The 21,831-nt window shown below is 38.7% G+C and overlaps 1 long non-coding RNA gene and 1 pseudogene across 2 annotated transcripts in view; one reads left to right on the top strand and one right to left on the bottom strand.

Annotated features, from left to right (window-relative positions):
* LOC116585974 overlaps nucleotides 1-21,831 on the top strand; it is a 551,498-nt gene that overhangs the window by 3,863 nt on the left and 525,804 nt on the right. The window lies entirely within an intron of this gene.
* LOC116585973 lies at nucleotides 1,097-1,395 on the bottom strand (annotated as a pseudogene).

Below are 21,831 nucleotides of genomic sequence, written 5' to 3'. Positions count from 1 at the left end.
GAATACACTCGTTCAGCAACCTCTGAGCTATGACTTAATGGAGGCCAGTGTGTAGATCACATGATTTTTTTTCCCCTTCCAAAAAGAGAATATAAGATTTAGACAAAAGATTCTGAATGAGGAGTCAGATGAGTAGGATGCCTCAACAAAAGTAAGAAGTATGACTGCGCATCACGAGAGACTGTATTCAGTAGATAGAACATACATTCACGTTAGACCAGAACATTTCAAAATGGTAATAAAGCATCCTGTAGTACACCAACATTTCTGTATAATGTCTGACCAAACCACCTTGCTGATAAATCATTAATCGCTTCAGTATAGGTAATTTGTTAACATTTATGAATCTTACAGAGAGACAAATGTCATACATTTAAAAAGTGTTTTTCATTTACCTTTGCATTAGTACTTAAAATACACATTTCTATTTCAAGTTAACATTTAAAAATTGCTCTAATACAACAACAGTGTAAATACAACCCTGTAGTTACAAAAAAATGCTAAACTGGGATCCACAGTGAAGTTATTCTCATGTTTACAAGTATGATTCTGAAATAAATACTACTTCTAGGCAACTGTTAGCAGCTTTCTGGGTTTGGTTTAAATACACGTACTTTCGGTTGTGGGGAAGCTTATAATACTGTATTCCATGCAGTGTTCTGAAAGGGTTAAGAGCCATCCAGCCCTAAAACGTGAAGTACTCACTCAGTCTGCAAAACATCTAGAGAAATGTTAAATGGGATTCCCACATAACATCAAAAGCATGTGATATTCTGCAGTAACTGGAGTACTCCAGGATTGCCATATTGTCCTCTTCTAATTTTGACAGAAGAGTTTAAAAAGGAGCGTGTTTTACTACTATCAAGTACATTTAGAAGAGACGTATTTCTTTTGTGCTAATTGGACTCCCCTGAATGACCTAGCTAGTTAACTGGTCACTAGTAATTTGGTTACCAGGCAAATCAAGCTGCAAGAAAGGAAGCCAATATTTAAATTACTGTGCTATTGTCTGACCCATTCAAATGATTTGTTTTCAACATGAACATAAAAATGCAATATGAGATGCCTAACAAGCATCAGCAAGCACCAGCAACAAAACCAAGACCGCTTCTCTTCTTCTAAGGTTTAGGCTTTGCCCAGAATTCCTTATCCATGGAATAGCCCATACCAAGAGTCATTGCTCCCACGACAAAGCCTTCTGCTGCCACACGCACGTGGTGGATCAGGTAAACAGACATTTTAGGATTTCCCCTGTTCTTTAATTTAAGTAATCCATATGCAACTATTGTTGCATACTTTGCCATTCCATTGGGAACAGATGGGGCCTCTCTAGCTTTTTGGATAAGTTTAGATCCCATCATATGAAGAAAGAGAAACATCCATGCTGGTTCACATATTGGCTGAAGAATCATCCTACAATGACAGGACTTAGGCCTCAACTAAGAACCCATTCCCTCTGGAGAACTTCTTGAGAATCCCTTATGGTGAGGTGAGGGAAGGTAGGGGAGTTACCTGAAAAGAAAAACAAATTTCCTCTACCTACCTCCCCCCATGATTTAGAGCAATGCATTAAATGACAGGACTGAGACTATTCTGTGTATTTTTCCTTTTCTTCCAACAACCTATTTACCTTGTTGGGAAAAATATCTTACTTTGTTGCCAGAGACAACTGAATTATGCCAGTTTATTAAGAAAATCCTTAGTTATAACTGAGTCTTAGTTAAGCAACTTGATAACTTCTTTTACTTGGGTTCTCCATAATAACCACTCTTCAGGGGAGAATTTGGGAAATTTCAAAGAATTGGTTACTTAATCTGTGTAATTGTTATCTTACCTATACTGAGTGATGTAGTCCTTTTGTGGTTTTTTTTGGGGGGGGTTTCTTAAGCAGTGGCTTACAGCCCTTTTTTCCTTCTCCTCCCCCCCCCCCTTTTTTTTGTCTTGTTTTCTGTTTTTTGTTTTTGTTGGTTTGTTTAGTAGCTTGAATCTGAACACTGAATGTGGAACTTGAACTCCTGACCTGGAGATCCAGAGTCACACCCTCCAGTGACTGAGCCAGCCAGGCAGCCCTGCCCTTATGTTTTCACATCTACTTCTCTGTTGCCTCAAACTTAGTTTCTCTATTCCTTATCTTAAAGTAAGTAGTAGTCTTGTCAGTACAACATCTTTGATGTGCAAGTAGGTTGGAATTTGTTTAAAACATGTCCAGAGTGGTTTAGATTGAAGAGAAAGGAGACTTTTTTTTTCCTGAAATAACTTCTGTAACCATCAAGCTTCACCAGTGGAGTGGTTCCTGTCCAGTAGAATCTTTCATATACCTACAGTAATTTCATTGAAAGATTGCCACAATACACAGTAATAAAATTGCATTAGCAAGTTTGCTTGTTTTTCTTGCCACCTTTCCAGCTTGAGTTCTGAAAGTTGGCTAAAAAATTCCATTTTTTGATGAAATAACAACTGTATAATTTTTCTTTACCCTTTGAAGGTAAAAAAAAAAATTAAAGCAAAAAAATACTGACTTCACTCTGAATGATTGATTCTGATTTACTAGTAAAAAAATGGAAGGCTTTGAAAATGTGCCTGCTGTTTTTTTTTTTTTTTTTTGCTTTATTTAAAAAAAAATATACTGAAATCTACCTGTGCTGTTGGGGGTTGGCAAAGGGGATTTATGTGTCAGCCAAACAAAAAGCTGTCAGGCATTGCTGTCATAGAATGTGCTTGTTTAAATAGCTGAAATTGATGGGGTCATATGCTGTACAATTGGACACATGGTTATTAAGTCAAAAGAATGAATTTAAGTACTAGAGTCTGTTGCTGAGAATCCTGCAATAAACAAGAAAGATGAAAAGTCTGCCTGTGTGCGTGTGTGTTGATTTTGCCTTGTAGTTAGGGAGTTGGGAGGGAGATTGTGTGTTAGTACATAGTGCATAGAAAGTCCATTTTTCTTTTGCTGGCAAATGGGAAGTAAATCAGTTTGTGTCACCACAGATTGAGAGAAGTATTAAAACAACCCTGTCAATGCTATACAATAGTTTTCAATTCCATCAATTCCTGATGTCCCTTTGGATAATAAATTACTGTAGGGTGAGCTGGAAATAGGGATGTCTCTACCCCATTTCTTTTTTTGTTTTGTGGAAGACTACAAAACAGTGGCTTGGTGAATGAGGATAACCTTGATCTCAAAGAGTCCACTTTGCTGAATGTGAGAACAAGATCTTGTCCTATTCATAATGATCAGTTTAATGTTATATGAACAAAACTAGTTTGCTTTTAGTATTAAAATGATAATCCACATGTATTGCTGCATTTGGGGTTGTGGTTTTACTAATTAGGAATATTTTCCAATGAAGAAGCCAACATATGGATGTTTAAAAAAAACACCTCAGACTTTCTCCTTACCCTCTCTGTTTCTGATGGGGCCTTGTTTGGCTTTTGAAACATGTGCTGAGTTTTGCAGCTTAACCCTGAGCTCCACCACTACCCATCCTGTGACTTTTAAGGAATAATTTTCTTTTTCAGTCACGTTCAAACGAACCTTTTTGGTACTCAGTACAACCTGATTCTGATTATGTAGCATGCAAAATTCAAGGGATCAAATCACCAGCAATTTGCTTCCCCAAGTTGCTTTCTTAAATCAGCTTTTAAATAGATTTATGTTGCCTGTGGATATAAAGCAGTAGAGTAAAACTAAACCTTCCTGATTTCCAAATCAGCATTTAAAGAGCTATAATTCATATTTAATGAAGAAAAACAGCTAAATAAGCATCCACAAGCATTTAACTAGAGACTTTATGCTCATAAAGTTTTTATCCTCTCTAAAAGCCCCTTTACCATATCTTTTTATTATACTTTGATGCAAAATGCTAAAAGGAAGTTGGATATTGTTAGACTCCTATTAAATTATAAGAGAACAAATATTAAGAATAAATTTTAGCTCTGTTAACTAGGACAAGACTGGCAATTTTCCTAACTGGTCCTCAACATTGAAGTTTTCCAAGAGAGAAAATGTTTTATTGCCAACAGAACACAATATTGAGGCCAGATGTCTCTGACCTTTTGTCTAAGAATAAAGCCCCTTCTATTTCAAGGCCAGGCATCCTGTTTATAAATGGCCACATCATGGGGAAAATGGACTTTATTTTACCTGTGAAATTGGGTTTGGCCATTTCCCCTGAAATAAAGATGGGTGGTTGAGAGCTCCTTGCCACAGGGAAAAGATCAAATTGATGACATAATGTACATCTATCTGGGGCTTGATTGCTGTTTAAATGTACATGGCTATAATCTCCCATCCTTGACTAACCTCTTGTCTCAATATCAAAGCCAAGCCCAGGACTAGCTGAAAAGAAAGAAAGAGTATACTGTGAGAAAACCAGCTGATCCCTAGGACATTTCTTGATTGGCTCAAGTTGTCCAATTTGCTTCACATTTGGTCTTCCTTCTAAAGCAGACTAAAGAAAAGGAATAATAAGCAGAAAAGATCTGCTTAGAAAGAGTGACTGATCCAGGCTATTAATTTAAATAAATACTGAGATTCCAGCAGGGACATTTGGGCCACTATTGATAACACTTAGGGAGGCACGACCAGTGTCTTACATATTTCATTACTTTAGGGAAGTAAGATGATGCCGTTGGCTTCAAAAAATTTCACTCCATCACCTCATCAACTACAACCTCAAAACCAGTCCTACTAGTATTAAAGGCATTCACTGAGCTTTAACTCGTATTTCCAACTCTATGAAGTCATCACATGTAGAAATTTTTAAGTCAAATCACATTGAAGATTGGGATTAAAATAGCTCAAGTATTGTATTTTAGTCCTCTGAAAGGTACTTACTTTCCCAGAAAATGCTGCAGGACCCATGGCGGCACTTGCTTTTCTGTCCGTGGCTCAGTTTTTTGATCACTGCCCAAGGACGACTTACTCCTGAGGAAATAGCCATATGGTTGGGAGTGAAATTTGAAACTGACCTCGGACTCAAACTCTGGTGCAAAAGGATGACTGTGAATTTCTTCTGCATTGGATGGAGTGCGCCATTGATCTCTGGAATGAAGTACAAGTGGTACCCTGTGGACTGCTATTTTAATGCAGCAGAGCAAATTCAATGAATTGCCCAATTCTCTAGGGCCCTTTAGAAAACGACTCAGAGCATGGTTTTAATGGAGAAATGGCACAAGGAAATGGAGCACAGGGTCTCCCAGTTCTCATCCATTAAGGCCAGGACATCTGAATCATTGCCTCAGGATTACTTATGGCCTTAAATAGAAGAGTTTAAAGACTGGACTCAGTGTCTCTGACACTGAGACCCTGGATTGTTGATGTAGAATGACTCACTCTGTGTCTGAAGGATATCTACAGCTTCTGACCTATTGATTGGCTTATGAAGATGAGAGAAGTCTTTAAGTATCAGGATCCTCTATAGAGCGTATTCTAATTGGCCACCATGGAAAACATAACACACTTGAGAGGACAGTTAGCTTTGGGCGCTCAGATTTTGTGTCTCAGGTTAATATTTTTGGGCGCCCCTTCCATCTATATAGTACTTCTTATGAGCTTGAAGTGGACCCTTCCTGTGAGTGGAATGGGTACAAATATGATCATGCCATGTGGGAGTGCATTGAGTTTTTCATCCATATGAAATAACATTTAAAAAATATCCAAGGTAGATAAAATGGATTGAATAATGTGTATCTGGGGCATTGATGCTGATTGAGTAAGGACATGGTACATACGCCTTGAATCTGATGATGAAAACTATACCTGTGTGTTACAGAAATTTGGAATTTTTGAAAAAATCACAAAGCAAAAATTCTTACAGCTTAAATATATTTCTTTTATTAGAAAGCCAGGGGTGGGAGAGAGAGAAAGAGGTGGGTAGAGCGAGAGAGAGACCAACATGGTGCTGGATCTCCTGACCCTGAGATCATGACTTGAGCTGAAACCAAGAGTCAGGCACTTAATCGACTGAGTCACCCAAACACCCCTCAATATTTCTTATATGAAAAATATTCTGTATATGTTAGAGTATGTGATTTACCTTCCATTTTTACATGTTGTACACATTAATAATTCTACACGACTATTTTTAATTGCTCTATCACATTCTATATAACATAATTCATTTAACCAGTTCAATAATTTCAGACCTCTGTCTCCAAATTTATAATGTGATAAGTACTGCTATAATAGGAGTAACCCTTCATAGAAATTTTTGTTTCATCTTTGCTGCTTCCTCAGGATAATTTTTTCAATTTATTTATTTTCAGAAAAACAGTATTCATTATTTTTTCACCACACCCAGTGCTCCATGCAATCCGTGCCCTCTATAATACCCACAACCTGGTACCCCAACCTCCCACACCCCCGCCACTTCAAACCCCTCAGATTGTTTTTCAGAGTCCATAGTCTCTCATGATTCACCTCCCCTTCCAATTTACCCCGACTCCCTTCTCCTCTCTAACACTCCTTGTCCTCCATGATATTTGTTATGCTCCACAAATAAGTGAAACCATATGATAATTGACTCTCTCTGCTTGACTTACTTCACTCAGCATAATCTCTTCCAGTCCCGTCTATGTTGCTACAAAAGTTGGTTATTCATCCTTTCTGATGGAGGCATACTACTCCATAGTGTATATGGACCACATCTTCCTTATCCATTCATCCGCTGAAGGGCATCTTGGTTCTTTCCATAGTTTGGCGACTGTGGCCATTGCTGCTATAAACATTGGGGTACAGATGGCCCTTCTTTTCACATCTGTATCTTTGGGGTAAATACCCAGGAGTGCAATGGCAGGGTCATAGGGAAGTTCTATTTTTTTTAAAGTTTATTTATTTATTTATTTATTAGACAGAGAGAAACACAGCTAGAGAGGGAACGCAAGTAGGGGGAGTGGGAGAGGGAGAAGCAGGCTTTCCACTGAGCAGGGGGCCATATGTGGGGCTCCATTCCAGGATAACCAGGATCATGACCTGAGGCAAAGGGAAATGCTTAACCCACTGAGCCACCCAGGAACCCCCTTCAGGATAATTTTTAAGAATGCAAGTATTTTAATACATGAGGTGCTCATTCTAACTTTGCTTAAATACATTGCAAGTTGCCTTCCATAGAGAGCAGGCCAACTTTTATTCCCACAAACATATTAGGAGAATTTATTTTCTCATACCATAGCCAAAACCGGGAATTAGTATTTTAAAAATAGGCCAATCACCAGACAGGAAAATAAGACTATTTTTAAAATTGATACATTTGATTGCTGATTACTTAATTTTGAGTGGTTTACACTTACTTACCAGTAATTTACACATGTAACTTGGTGCCCTATGTTATCTGCCAAAGTCTTTCCTACAGGGTGTTTGCTTTATTCTCTAATTTTTAAAGACCTCCTTATATTCTAAAGGTACCAACATATCTTTTTGTCATAAGTATTAAAATTTTTTTAATCAGTGTGTGGTTTGGAAAGGGGCACTTTCCAGCAGGTTTCATTTTTTATATATATTTTTTAAAGATTTTATTTATTTATTTGACAGAGAGAGAGATCACAAGTAGGCAGAGAGTCAGGCAGAGAGAGAGAGAAGCAGGCTTCCTGCTGAGCAAAGAGCCTGATGCGGGACTCGATCCCAGGACACTGAGATCATGACCTGAGCTGAAGGCAGCGGCTTAATCCACTGAGCCACCCAGGCAACCCTTCATTTTTTATATTTTATTTAGCATCATTTATAAATGGGCAGGCACAGTGACTCAGCATTGGAGAAGGAAGAGAAGCCAAGGGATGTGTTGGACCTGAACTAATAGTGGAGTGAAGAGAGGTGATGGGAGACCAGAGTTCAAGATGTTGTATTATGGGGCGCCTGGGTGGCTCAGTGGGTTAAGCCGCTGCCTTCAGCTCAGGTCATGATCTCAGGGTCCTGGGATAGAGTCCCGCATCGGGCTTTCTGCTCAGCAGAGAGCCTGCTTCCTCCTCTCTCTCTCTCTGTCTGCCTCTCTGCCTACTTGTGATCTCTCTCTGTCAAATAAATAAATAAAATCTTTAAAAAAAAAAAAAAACACCTTATCTTAAAAAAAAAAAAAAAAGATGTTGTATTATGAGTTCACAGAAAGGCAAAGACTTTATTGTATGGTCTAATATCATTGCAGAACCACTAAAATTTATTCCCACAAAGTGTAATTGGTGGTGGGAGAGAGATGAACTGGCAAATGCTAGGTCAGGTTGAGGTGAGTGAACTCTTCCGTGTGAAGAAGGTGTCAATTAGAGAGTCACATTTACTCTGAAGCTCGTCAGGCTTCCACATGGTATGCTGTGGAAATTTATAACTGACCTTTAAAAGTTGGTGAACTTTCAAAAGTAGCTGTGTGTGTGTTTTGTTTAAAGAGTGATTTACTTGATGAAACCCACCCAGTGGGACCTGGGGTGTGTGTGGGACCTGTATTCCTAGGTTACTAGATCCCATATCTTGGCCTGACAACATTAAGCATGATCAAATTGCTGAAGAGGCTGCCTTTGGTCCCCAACATTGTCCATGTGTCTGTCTGGTATGTGGTAAGGAATTATTTTTCCTCCAGAGCTCTTGTGGTTCTAGCTGAAAAAATTTTGTCCCCTCCTGGGAGCCTTGTTTGTTTCCTTTGACTGCCATAGCCACTACTTCAAGGACTTCAGAACCATTAGGGAGACGGATATTGCATGTGGTTCCATAGAAAAGAAATTCATTCTAATCAAGAGGCTGTCACTCTTTATTCTGTTCATGAAGGGCTGGAATGTTGAACTGACTTCAGTGACAGCTTCCATGAGCCCATCGTTTAATTTAATGGATAAAATAGAACGTTTTATTGAAATAGGGTTCATTTCCTAGAATGGCATGAATACACTCATATCACTTATGTTAGCAGTACAAACATGTGGTCAAGGGGGAATCGATTAACAGATATATTGTGATATTTTTATGGTAACTCTTGACTAAATTTTTCTTTTTCCTCTTTCTCCTTAGTAGGACAAATATGGCTGATGTCTCTTTGATCCCAGCATGCCATCCTGAAAAAGATACTCTGTGTAGCTTAAGTAGGTACTGTACAGGAGTATTGTGAGGATTCAGAGTGATAAAACTTGGGAAAGTGCCTTAAAAAAACAGGGTAAATCACTCAAAGATGCTAGGTACAGAGATGATTATTTGCAGGCAAAGTACAACCTCTTGGCCTTTGCTCCAACTTTTGAAGAGGTCGTTACCACTGACAGAGATTGAATGAAGAACACTGGTGAGGGTGAAGATGAAGGATAAAAACATGAGGATGGGAGAAGCATATGTGCTAAAATAATTAAGCATGAAGGAGGAAGAATTTCTTTGTGTGTGTGTGGCAGGGTGTGTGTGTGTGTGTGTGAACGGTGGGGTTGCTTTGTTTTTGCTTAGACATCTGTATAGACACTTAATCACGACATGGAGCCCAGGAGTGCAGTCAGTTTTTAAAGTTGCGCCATCCATCATGCTCTTCCTTCACGGACTTGAGTCAGCATGTTATAAAGCAGCCTGTGTTGCAAGTCAAGACAACTGACTGTGAGTCCCAGCCGTGCCACCAATTATGTCAGCAGCCCTGGGACCCAGTTGGTTCGTCTGAAAAGATATATGGGAGGAGATGAGTGTTTACGAAGGTGAGATCTGTATATAGTGATGGCAGTAGAGATGATTTTAGGTGAGAGATGCAATGTATTATTCATTTATTTGTTTTATGTTAGAATAAATATAATTACTATATAAAGCATGTAGTTTTCTGAGTATTAATGTTAAGTAAAAAAAAAAAAAAAAAGGTGAGAAATGAAAAAATAGTAAAGTAAAATAGAAATAAACTCGAAGAGACCAAACTGGCTGGTTGGTTGTCAGAAAGGAGGGGGATTGGAAGGATAGGCAAAATGGGTGAAGGGGACGAAGAGGTGCAGACTTCCAGTTACAAATAATTAAGTCATAGCAATGAAAAGTACAGCCTAGGGGACAAAGTGAGTAAGATTTTAGTGACATTGTATGGTGACAGATGGTAACAACATTTGTCACGCTGCCTGTTGTAGAAAATTGTCCAACTGCTGTGTGGTACACTTGAAACTAATAGAACTTTGTACATCCAACTGTACTTCAATAATAATAATAATTAAAAAAAGGTAAAAAATATCGGCAGGATACAGACAGAGCAAAAATCATGAAGAAAGGACATTTGGGAAATGCTAAGCTAGATTATCTCCAATTTCATTTGAGATCTACGATGTAAAGTATGTGATTTTTTTTTTTTTAAGATTGTTTTAGAAGAACAGAGAGCAAATGAGTAGGGGGAGGGATGGGGGTGGGGAGACTGTCAGGCAGACTGATGTCTGAACACAGATTCCCATGTGGGGCTGGATCCCAGCACTCATGTGATCATGACCTGAGCCAAAACAGAGATGCTTAGTGAACTAAGTCTCCCAGATGTCCTAAATAATATGATTTCTTAAGGGACATAGTGTACTCACAATCTTATAGAAATATCTGTCTATTTTTTATAAGAGATTTAAAAAATCTCTTATAAAAGAGATTTTTATAAGAAAAATCTTATAAAAGATTTTTATAAGAGATTTCTGGTCCAGATTTGGCCATAGGTATTCTCTATGTGGCCTCAATCATCGCAAAAATTTCAGCATGATCCTAGACCGCAATGAGTAGAGTCTGGCATGAGCCTCAGTGGACCTCAGAGATAGGACCCAGAAATGGGAGAACTGGATCCAGGATCATGCCAGAGAAGGGACAGACATCTAATGCACAGGATGGCTCAAGGTCTGCTGACCCCCACTGACCACTTTGGTCCCATCTTCTCTGGGAAGCCAAGACTGCCTGGCACACTTGCTTTATTTTGGGGGGATGGGAGAACCCCAAGCTTGTGTTGTTCCCTTCTGAATCTGAGAGACCAATGATCAGGGACATTTACTGGGTTGACATCTACTCATCAACAGTAATCAAGCATTTTATAGAACTCACACCAAAAGTAGTCAAGTTACCTGTATCACCTACTTTTGGGGGGAAGTAGAATTGTAATTGAATACTCTCTTGATTGCTTTGCTCTTTCTATTGAATCTATCAGTCCACAAGCAATGGTTGATTGTACAGATTCTAGTTCAGGACGACTGCTCAGTGATCCCCAGGTGAATCCCAGGCAGAGCAAATGGTGAGAGGAAACGTCTGCATTTTCTGACAATTAGAGCAGCTTTTGTGGAAGCTCTGCCAGTGACCTCTGGTTAGGCTGGTGGGAAGAGGATTACAGCTCACAGCCCTTAAGATATTGTGCTGGGGTGTAGTTGAGTAACCTGCTAAGAATACATTGGTTTTAACTATTTCTTTTAGTTTGGGGAAAAGATAGCAAATGTTTCTTCCATCGGCGATAGAACTTTCTTCAACTGACATTTTCCTTAATTTGTTTGGAACATGGTCATGCTGGAAAGACAGTGTCCTGTGATAATTAGTAGGTCACATGGTCCAACTGACTTTCCTTCCAATCTCAGCTATCCTAGTTAGAGGTAGTGTAGCCCTGGTTAAGCGTTATCTTCTTGGGGACTGGTAGGGTGGAGATAGTAAAAGTATCTAGCTCCCAAGTTTGAAGTAAGGATGAAATAAAGTATCAGGGCCTCTAAGGTACCATTTTGATTCTTCTTAATCCTATTAATCATTCTTAATCCTATTTCTCATTCCAGCTTCTGGGCAGGTTCTGTGCTGATAACTTTCACTTCCTGCTCTGGGGGTTCTCTGATGCCTCAGACATGGAGAACCCACGGAGCTTGCTTGTTATCCTTGTGCAAGTTTCGTGTTTTGTATATGGTGTAAGACAAGGGCCAGGGTTCTATTTCTTTTTTCTTTTTTTCTTTTGGTTATTGAGTTGATTGAATATTGTTTGTTGAAAAATTGTCTCTTTCCCATTCATTTGACTTGTCCCTACTGGGGAAAAAAAAATCCATTGACCATCTGTGTGTGGGCCTATTTCTGGAATGTCCTTTCTGGTTCATTGATGTAAATGTTTATCTTTCCGCCAAAACCAAATTACCTTGATTGCTGGGGTTTATACTAAGTCCTGAAATCAGGTAGGATAAGGACTCCAATTTTCTTTTTAAAAATGACTTTGGTTATTACAGGACTTCTAGGTTCCTATGTAGATTTTAGAATCCAGTTGCTAATATTTGTAAAACTACTTTAAGAAAAGTTTTATGTAGTCATTTTAATTTTTTTCTTAATGTATTTTAAATGTATTTCCTCCTAGAAATTTCCTTTCTTGAAAGCTGTAAGGGACGCCTGTGTGGCTCAGTTGGCTAAGCGACTGCCTTCAGCTCAGGTCATGGCCCCAGAGTCTTGGGATCGAGTCCTACACTGGGCTCCCATCTCCATGGCTAGTCTGCTTCTCCCTCTGACCTTCTCCCCTCTCATGGTCTCCCTCACTCTCTCTCTCAAATAAATAAATTATAAAAAAATGTTTTAAAATCTAAAAAAAAAAAAAAATCTTAAAAAAAATCTTTTAAAAAAACCCTAAAAAAAAAGCTGTAAGGATATTTACCAATGTTTGCTTTTAGAAACTTAATTTCTTTTTTATAGATAAATGTCTATTAATATGTCCATCTGTAGATACATTTAATAAACAGTTGTCTAGTTGTCTCAATATCCTTTATAGAAAATATTCTTTCATTTTTGAGTGAAGATATACCATCAGATGAGGTTTTCTATATTTACTTTTCTCCATTTCTTTTTTTTAGTATTTTATTTATTTATTTGATAGAGATCATAAGTAGGCAGAGAGGCAGGCAGAGAGAGAAGGAAATAGGCTCCCCGCTAAGCAGAGAGCCCGATGTGGGGCTTGATTCCAAGACCCTGGGATCATGACCTGAACCAAAGGCAGAGGCTTTAACCCACTGAGTGACCCAGGCACCCCCTTTTCTCCATTTCTCAAGCATAGCTTGATCCCAAAATCTCCCATTGTTTGGAAATAATACATAATTTATAATGTCCATTATATATATATAATGTGTGTGTGTATCCATATATATATATACTTAAAGTTGAGTGTCAATGTGTGTCCTTGCCATTCTGCTTAACCGGTGTTATACTCCTAGTTTTGCTATTAAGACCTTATTGCTATTCAGCAAATGGTTTTCTTTCCCACTTAGACAGGGATATACCTTGAAATTTATGCATTGATTTGGTACAAACTCTTTACATGAAAGGCACAGATAATGGCTACTCATTGTATACCATGGCTGATCATAAATGAATCATACATAGTGTTTCCAGGTAATTAGTGTTTGCTGAAAGGTAAAGAATGATTTATGGAGGCAGTTTCACTTAGAATATTGGGATATTATTGCTGAGAGGGAGTGAGAAAATGAAAATTTCTGAGCCCTTAGAGCAGTAGGCACCATGCCAGGTAATTCTGTGGCTTATTTCATTTAATCCTTATAACAAATCTATGAAATGGCAGTATTAGCACCATTTTACAGGTGACATTGCAGGCCAAGCGATGTACATTAAGAAACATGCCTACGGTCTGTTCAAGACCTTAGATTAAAATCTGATATCTGTAGTTTTTTTTTTTTTTTAATAGTATTCCTGTGATCTGGGGGAAGATCAAGAGCAACTTCTTAAAAAATACTATTAAAAGGAATGAACTTGGAAGAGTTGAGTTTTTGCTCAATTTTGTGAAAATTATGACAGATCCAGGACAGATATGCACTTTTTTTTCTTGCTTCTTAGTTCTTAATAATTTTTACCTTGCCTTTTTTACCCAGAAAATGACAGCATTGACTCACTGTCTGACTTTGAGAGCAGCTTCATCATTTACTGGATATGTGATCTCAAAAGTCTATAAAAATGGTTATATAAACAGGATCTACCTTTTAGGGTATTGCAATTAAATAAATGTATAGAGTTTTTGTACAAAGTAAATGCTCAGTAATGGTTATTTTGCCACAGGTGGTAAACGCAGGACGATTTTCTCTCTCCTCTCTTACCAGTGTCCAATCACAAGAACAAATCAGTTGTCACTTTTTTTTAAAAAGATTTATTTATTTATTTTAGAGAGAGCAAGCAAGCCCCCGGCCAGCAGGGAGGGGATGGGCAGAGGCAGAGAGAGAAAATCTCCAGTAGACTCACCTCTGAGCCCAGAGCCTGATGAGGGGCTTGATCTCAGACCCCCGAGATCATGACCTGAGCTGAAATCAAGAGTCTGCTGCCTCAATGACTGAGTCACGCAGGTGCTCCTTGGCTGTCACTCTTAAATACACAGATATTAATTTAATCCCATGTGTTAGCTTTCCTATAGATTATTTTATGTCTTGTACCTCATTTTGTCCAGGTGTGCAAGCTATAGCAATGAGATGGAAAGGCGATTCAGAACATGTGTTGATACAAAGAGAGGATAAATAGGCATTTTAGGGAATTGCCGGAATCACATTGCTTGACACAAAGCCATGTACTAAGTGTATGCCTAAGGCTTACAGTGAGATAAAGGCAGTCTATGTTTAAGGATCATGTTCCATGGAGGAGCAGACATACTCAGAAGCACATTCTTGAATGACAACATAGGACCTGGCAGGGGAGTGAGCTACTTGGAGATGCTAGCCCAGAGCTCTAGGAGAGTTCATGTGTGCAGCATGAGTACCAGAGGTAAACAGATGTTGCTCTTCAGATGTGTACTGGAAAAGGAACCAAGGTGATCCATTATTTTACGGAGTTGAAAAACAACAACAGCTCTACATTGAGTTGTAGGGGGGCTGTTTTTGAATCATGACCTCGATACTCCATCAATTTTTCAGAAAAACCACCTCAGCCTGTCCACAAACAGTAGTCACAGGTTGCCTGTGAATAGTTAAGCTTAGAGTAATTAAAATGAAATAAAAGTGGAAACTGAGTTTCTCTGTTGCTTTAGCTGCCAGTGGTCATAGATCCCATGTCACTACTGGCTGCTAGGGATAACAGGGCAGAATATTATTTCCGTCATGGTGGCAAGCTGGTGACAACACTGAAAACCTGGCCTCCCCTTAGAGTAGACTTTGTGGTTTCTCCTAGTCTACCATTCCAAGATTTGTGGGATGACCATTTAGACTGGGATGGGAAAGGTCAGCTAGTTTTGTATGACGGTCTCTGTGAAGTTTCCAGGAATGTGTGGAGGAATTCTGTGGGGAGCAGACAACCCTGTCACCGGTAGGGACTGCATTGTACTTCGCCTTCCTCGCTCCCTGCTCTTTCAAGATCAAGGCTGTTTTACCCACGTCACAGAGGTCAGCCAACACATTCCATACATGGCACCTTTGTAAAGGTAGCATTATTTGCCACTCTGAACATGGTGGTACTAATGAAGACAGGCTGGATTATAAGTGTGACAAACAGCTCCCAAATTCTGCTTAAAACACAGGTTTATTTCCCTCTCACATTAAAAACCCACAGAGGCTGTCTGTGGGCTCGGTTTTGCATCATCTTTATTCCTGGATGAACGCTCTGAGAGCAAGCAGTTCTTCAGCATAGCAAAGAGGAAAAAGGAATGGTGAATCACAGCTTGGCATTTAAAACTTCTTCCCATAATACAACTGAAAGGAATACAAGTGGTTACTTACTGGCAGCAGGAAAAAGATAAGGCAGGATTGTAGTAGCGATTCTCAGAGTATATGTCTTAAGACAATTTTGACTATTGAGATTACTAAATATATCTACACAATAAAATTAGTAAAATGAAAAACCTTGAAAAATCGTTGGGTTGGGGGAAGAGTATTCCTTTTTTTTTTCTTTTTTATTATCTTAGTCACCATACAGTATATCATTAGTTTCTGATACAGTGTTCCATGATTTGTTGTTTGCATGTAACACCCAGTGCTCCATGCAATCCGTGCCCTTCTTAATACCCACCACTGGGCTAACACTTTCCCCACAACCCTCCCCACTAAAATCCTCAGTTTGTTTCCCAGAGTCCACAGTCTCTCATGGTTCATCTCCCCCTCTGACTTCTCCTCCTTCATTTTCCCTTCCTTCTCCTAATGTCCTCCATGCTATTCCTTATGTTCCACAAATAAGTGAAACCATACAATAATTGTGTTTCTCTGTTTGACTTATTTTATGGTGCATAATCCCCTCCAGTTTGCATCCACATCCATGCAAAAGTTGGGTATTCATCCTTTCTGATGGCTGATCAATAGTGTATTGTATATATGGACCACATCTTCCTTATCCATCCGTCTATTGAGGGGCATCTCAGCTCCTTCCACAGTTTGGCTGTCATGAACATTGCTGCTATGAACATTGGGGTGAATATGGCCCTTCTTTTCACTACATCTGTGTCTTTGGGATAAATACCCAGTATTGCAGTTGCTGGCTCATAGGGTAGCTCTATTTTTAATTTTTTGAGGAACCTTCACACTGTTTTCCAAAGTGGCTACACCAACTTGCATTCCCACTAATAGTGTAGGAGGGTTCCCCCTTCTCCACAGCCTCTCCAACATTTATTGTTTCTTGCCTTGTCAATTTCTGCTATTCTTACTGGCATAAGGTGGTTATCTCAATGTGGTTTTGATTTGAAATTCCCTGATGGCTAATGATGAACACTTTTTTGTGTGTGTCTGTTAGCCGTTTGTATGTCATCTTTGGAGAAGTGTCCATGTCTTCTGCCCAGTTTTTGACTTATTTGTTTTTGGGTATTGAGTTTGAGAAGTTCTTTATAGAAGTATGTTCTATGCCATTTATTCTCCACATTTCTTTGGCCAAAGTGAATTCATGGCCTATATAAGCTCAAGGGCTTAGGGAAGTACAATGCTAATACGTCCCTGAGAAGCCAATAGGAATATTGGATGGAGAATATTAATGACCCCCACAATATTCATAGGCTAACCCTAGAGGAATGCTGCCATGGGGCCAACAAGGAAAGATCAAATACTTGGGCTATAGTGGTGAGTGGCATTAGCTGCTGTGAATTACAGACTTCATGTCCATTGTCCTGTGAATTGATGCTACACAGAAATGTCTGATTGGGTCTTTTGAATCTCGTCGTCCTCTTCTTCCTGCCCTTTCTTATCTTCCTTTTCAAGAGAAGCTGGAAATACATATTGTTATGTGAAGTAACTTCATTAAAAAAAACTGGCTCATTGTTTACGAACAATGTATGGATGAAAGAATTTACAGTAATGCCAAGTAGAGTGTGCATTCACCACGCTCTGTTTGACTTATTTCATGGAGCATAATCCCCTCCAGAAATGTCTGATAGGGTCTGGGAGGGAGGGCAGGTGAAGGAGATAATCAGAGACAGTGGTCTGGAAGATGGGTGACCTGAGGACTGGTCCTAGTATTATGGCAAACTGTGAATTTGTTTGAGTCACTGAGCCTACCTCTTTCTTCATCTATGGAATAGGTAGCCTGGGCAAGATCCATGGCAAGGCTGGTATTTAAAATGATCCCTGCAAGTTTTAGGAGGTACTTGAGTAATAGAAAAAGTTCTTTCTTCATTCACCTTGCTCCTGGTTCCATAAACTTCATGAAAATGACACCATACTTCCTTTCTCTATTCTGCTAGATACTGGTGCAGAAGGGACCAGTGATCTGAGAGAAGGTGATGGAGGTGTCACAGAGATGTTATTACCCCAGACATAGACTGTAGTCAGAGATTCCCTAGAACAATGTGGTCTCTTGTTCACAGAAAATTAGTGGCAATGTATGGAATGTTTTGAAAGATGGGACAGTTAATAAGAGTTTTGACTGGTTTTAGATTTGGGTTTAGACTGAGTTCTCCTAGTTACTAACCTGATGTCATCACTCTTCTTTCTCTTCCTCTGTTCCTTCATCCATAAAATTCGGATGAGAAGTAACAGCATTTACTTCATAAAGCTATTGGGAAGGTTAAATTAGACAATATATATGAAAGGCCTTCTAATATTTCTTTTTTTTTCTAAATTTAAACTTTCATTTTTTCAGAGTTCCAAGATTCATTGTTTATGCATCACACCCAGTGCTCCATGTAATATATGTCTTCCTTAATACCCACCACCAGGCTCACCCAACCCCTCCTCCAAAACTGTCTCTCTCTCAAAGTCCACAGTCTCTCATGGTTCATCTCCCCCTCCCATTTTCCCCAACTCCCTTCTCCTCTCCTTCTCCCAATGTCCTCCGTGTTAGTCCTTATGCTCCACAGGTGAGACCATATGATAGTTGACTCTCTCTGCTTGACTTATTTCACTCAGTATAATCTCCTCCAGTCCCTATTTAACGTTTCTGAGCCATTGTTGCTACAGTTGTACCCACATCTCTTCTATCCACTCTCTCCCCGGCACAATATTTCTGGAATAGAAATCTGTCTTCCCCTGATTTTCATGGAAATGGTACTCAGTGTGCAACAGAAGAAAACGCTGTGTTTTGACTTCCTTTTTTTCTGATCAGATCTTATGTAAATATAGCTTCGTGTCTCTGTTCTTAGGAACCCAGAAAGAGAGGTCTTCAGGGGGATTCTTGTCCTGCATTTGTTATACCATGAACATTTCAGTTTTAAAATCCTATTTATAGGGGCGCTTGGGTGGCTCAGTGGGTTAAAGCCTCTGCTTTCAGCTCAGGTTATGGTCCCAGGGTCCTGGGATCGAGCCCCACATCGGGCTATCTGCTCAGCAGGAGCCTGCTTCCCCCTCTTTCTCTGCCTGCCTCTGCCTACTTGTGATCTCTGTCTGTCAAATAAATAAATAAAAATCTTTAAAAAAAATAAAATAAAATCCTATTTATACTGACCAGAGGGATTTTCATTGTACTCTGAGTGTGGTAGAAACATGAAAAGTAACAGCTTAGAGCTTCCCACATCACTGATGTGAATCCAAGTGGCATAATCAAGACCAGCAAAACTGTTCTTGGGACTCTTGTGTCTCGAAGTTAGAATATTTGAAACATGCTGGTAATGATCACAATCACTATTGTTTGGATTTTACTGAGGTTGTATTTTTCTTGTGATAAATTTGGAGACTGGTGGGTACCCAGGCCAATGGGAATCATCTCAACTTCAAAGTCCTTTCCCTTGATTTGAAGCAGTGAAGATCTGAAAGTAAAGGTACTCTGGCATCATTTTCTTGGGTGCAGATTTAGGCTCCCATTGGAAGGATCAGAGCTGATCATTCATAATGGAGTATGAAGAAACTAATCAACATGCATTATATCCATAATGCTAGGTAAAGTGTACTTCCACTAAAAAATAGTATCTGCATGTGTTAGATTATATTCAAGTAAAATGTCTTCAACCAGTTGTTGCATATACCATATGATTTGAAACTGCTTACTTTAAAGATGACTTAAGGTAGTTTTTTTTGTTGTTGTTTTGTTTTGTTTTTTTTTTTTTAAATCATGAACACTCTGTTAAGACATTTGGCTTTTATTACACTCGTTTTGTTTGTGGAGAAAATCCACTTTGTTTCTCAAAGGCAAAATTGAGTTGCTTTTTCTCCTTCAAGTAGGTACTGTCATAAATGCTGGTTATTAAATTCAAAAGGAACCTACACATTTTGGAATCAAAATTTTAAGTCTGTGTTGGAGTAGTTGTGCAAAAGACAAACTCTGTGTGAGTCTTTATAGATGTACAATGTGTTCTTTAAAAAGGTGTACCGCTTTTTACCCAGATTTAAAAATTATATATGTTTTTTGTAAATACATAATTGTATCACGTTACCTTACCATGCAGAAATCATACTGTTGATTTTTGGAAATACTTTTTTGATTTTTCCCGTGTATGTAGCAACCTAAAAATCACAGCTCCAAATAATCCCAAATTACTTAAAACAGATTTCAATGGGGGCATTTTTACATGGTTCTATTTTATTCTGCCTTTGAAATATCTAGATTCCTTGTTACAGAAGACATTGGCTGGTAGAAACTGTAATTCTTCCTTCAGTCTTCAGGGATACAAATTTATTGATGGATTTTCTTTGCCTTTTCTCACCTTTTCTTTCTTGACCTGAAGCTGAAAGTAATGGAGAACAGATAATAATTAAACAGTTAAATGTACAAGTGGAGGGTAAGGATAATGAGCAAATGACATCTGTAATGTGTTTGTACCTTTTCTAAATCAATGGAAAGCCTTAACAGCAATAAAATGACAACTGTATTTTAATTGAGATAATTGAGATAAAGGTAGTTAACCATGTTAAAAAAAAAAAAGTCTTAAATCCAAATGTGTCCAAGATTCATATTCTGCTTTTTCTGGAAAAACTATTGTTTGTAGAGCTTTGGTTTTTCCTTCACCAAAGTTGCCTATTCTTATTAAAAAAAATGTCTAGATTCTGTGCCTATATAACTTATATATTTATTTTTAAAGTATTCCTGTGCACATCATCTTATGTGGACTTCAGCAGTTATCTGAAAAGAAGTTTGCCTGCCTTCTGGGATTAAACATTGGTGACTCCATATTCAAAGGACTGTAGGCAGGAGACCATTAGCCTTGTCTGTAGCTTGGAAATCCATAGATTGTCACACACTGGAACATAAAGTGAAGCCCAGTAGATAGCATGACATTGGTCAAGAATTCACTGAAGTCCTTGAAGGAACAAGAGAGCATCTCACTGTTGCTACTGGTGAGGGACTGTACTCTTCATGCTTTTCTAGGTCAGAGAGAATCATCTTTTCAACCTGCTGCTTCCAGTGAGTCAACTATTGATCAGGTGTAAAGTTATGAAATGTAGTTAAGGAACATCATTCAATTGCCTGTTACTATTAAGAGCTTGTCTCGTTCAAGTCAGAGATGACCCCATTTCTTTCAATATCCATGGTCAGGAGGTGACTCACAAATAAAGGTTAGAATTAAATTTGTAATATCCAAATCCATTTTATGGTCTTGAACTAGAAATGTCTCCTCACAGCCTGCTGGGCTGTCTTCCCAGTTCCCCTGCTTTTTTTCCAAATGGCTGAAGCTGGAAATAATTCTGCTTTGACAATCAGCTAATGAGCCCTGCATCCTCTTTCCAGCTGCCTTGTGCTAAATGGAAGTGATCAAAACACAAAAGAATATTCATATATCCAAAGGTATTAAGGTCCCTACTTTATGTAGGTTCTTTAAAGATGGATTTGGCTCTTTCCTATCCTCCAGTTCCAATTCCATACAGTATCTCTCTGCATAGGGGGTGAACTCTGTTGAAGTTTGGTCATCTCTTGCTTTGTGCAACCTTCACAGTGCTTTGAATTCCTGTAAAATAAACATAAATGAATGAATGAAAAAGCTCTTCAGAGACAAGAGCTATAAATGAGGATGTGTGATGGCCATGAGGAAAAACACAGGAAGCCATTCCAAAAGGGGTAAGAGAGCAAAAATACAAGGGCGAGGAAAACCTAGTGTGTTTCCTAGGAACAGCAAGCCATTCATTTTTGACTGAAGGTAGAGTGAGTAAGTAAAGAACAGACTGGAGAGTTTCATTCAGTCTAGATTTGCCCAACCTTTAATATAATATAGGGATTTTTTTTAATTAATATTTTAATTTTTTTTATAAACATATATTTTTATCCCCAGGGGTACAGGTCTGTGAATCACCAGGTTTACACACTTCACAGCACTCACCAAAGCACATACCTTCCCCAATGTCCATAATCCCACCCCCTTCTCCCAAACCCCCTCCCCCCAGCAACCCTCAGTTTGTTTTGTGATTTTTATAAAATTTTTTTACTACTGACTTTTACATTTTACCGTCCCTACTAGAATATAACCGTTAATCTACAAATGAAGCCCACATAAACCTAGAATGCATGTAGTCCATTCTTAGGTTGGAGTTAAAGTAACTGCAGTCCAGTTGGAACACATGCATTTCATGTATGTGATGATGATTACACTAATACACACAAAGATA

The sequence above is a fragment of the Mustela erminea genome, chromosome 3, assembly GCF_009829155.1.
Source record: "Mustela erminea isolate mMusErm1 chromosome 3, mMusErm1.Pri, whole genome shotgun sequence".
NCBI lineage: Eukaryota > Metazoa > Chordata > Mammalia > Carnivora > Mustelidae > Mustela > Mustela erminea.
The sequence above is the reverse complement of the archived record's forward strand: the minus strand, read 5'-3'. Positions and strand labels throughout refer to the sequence as shown.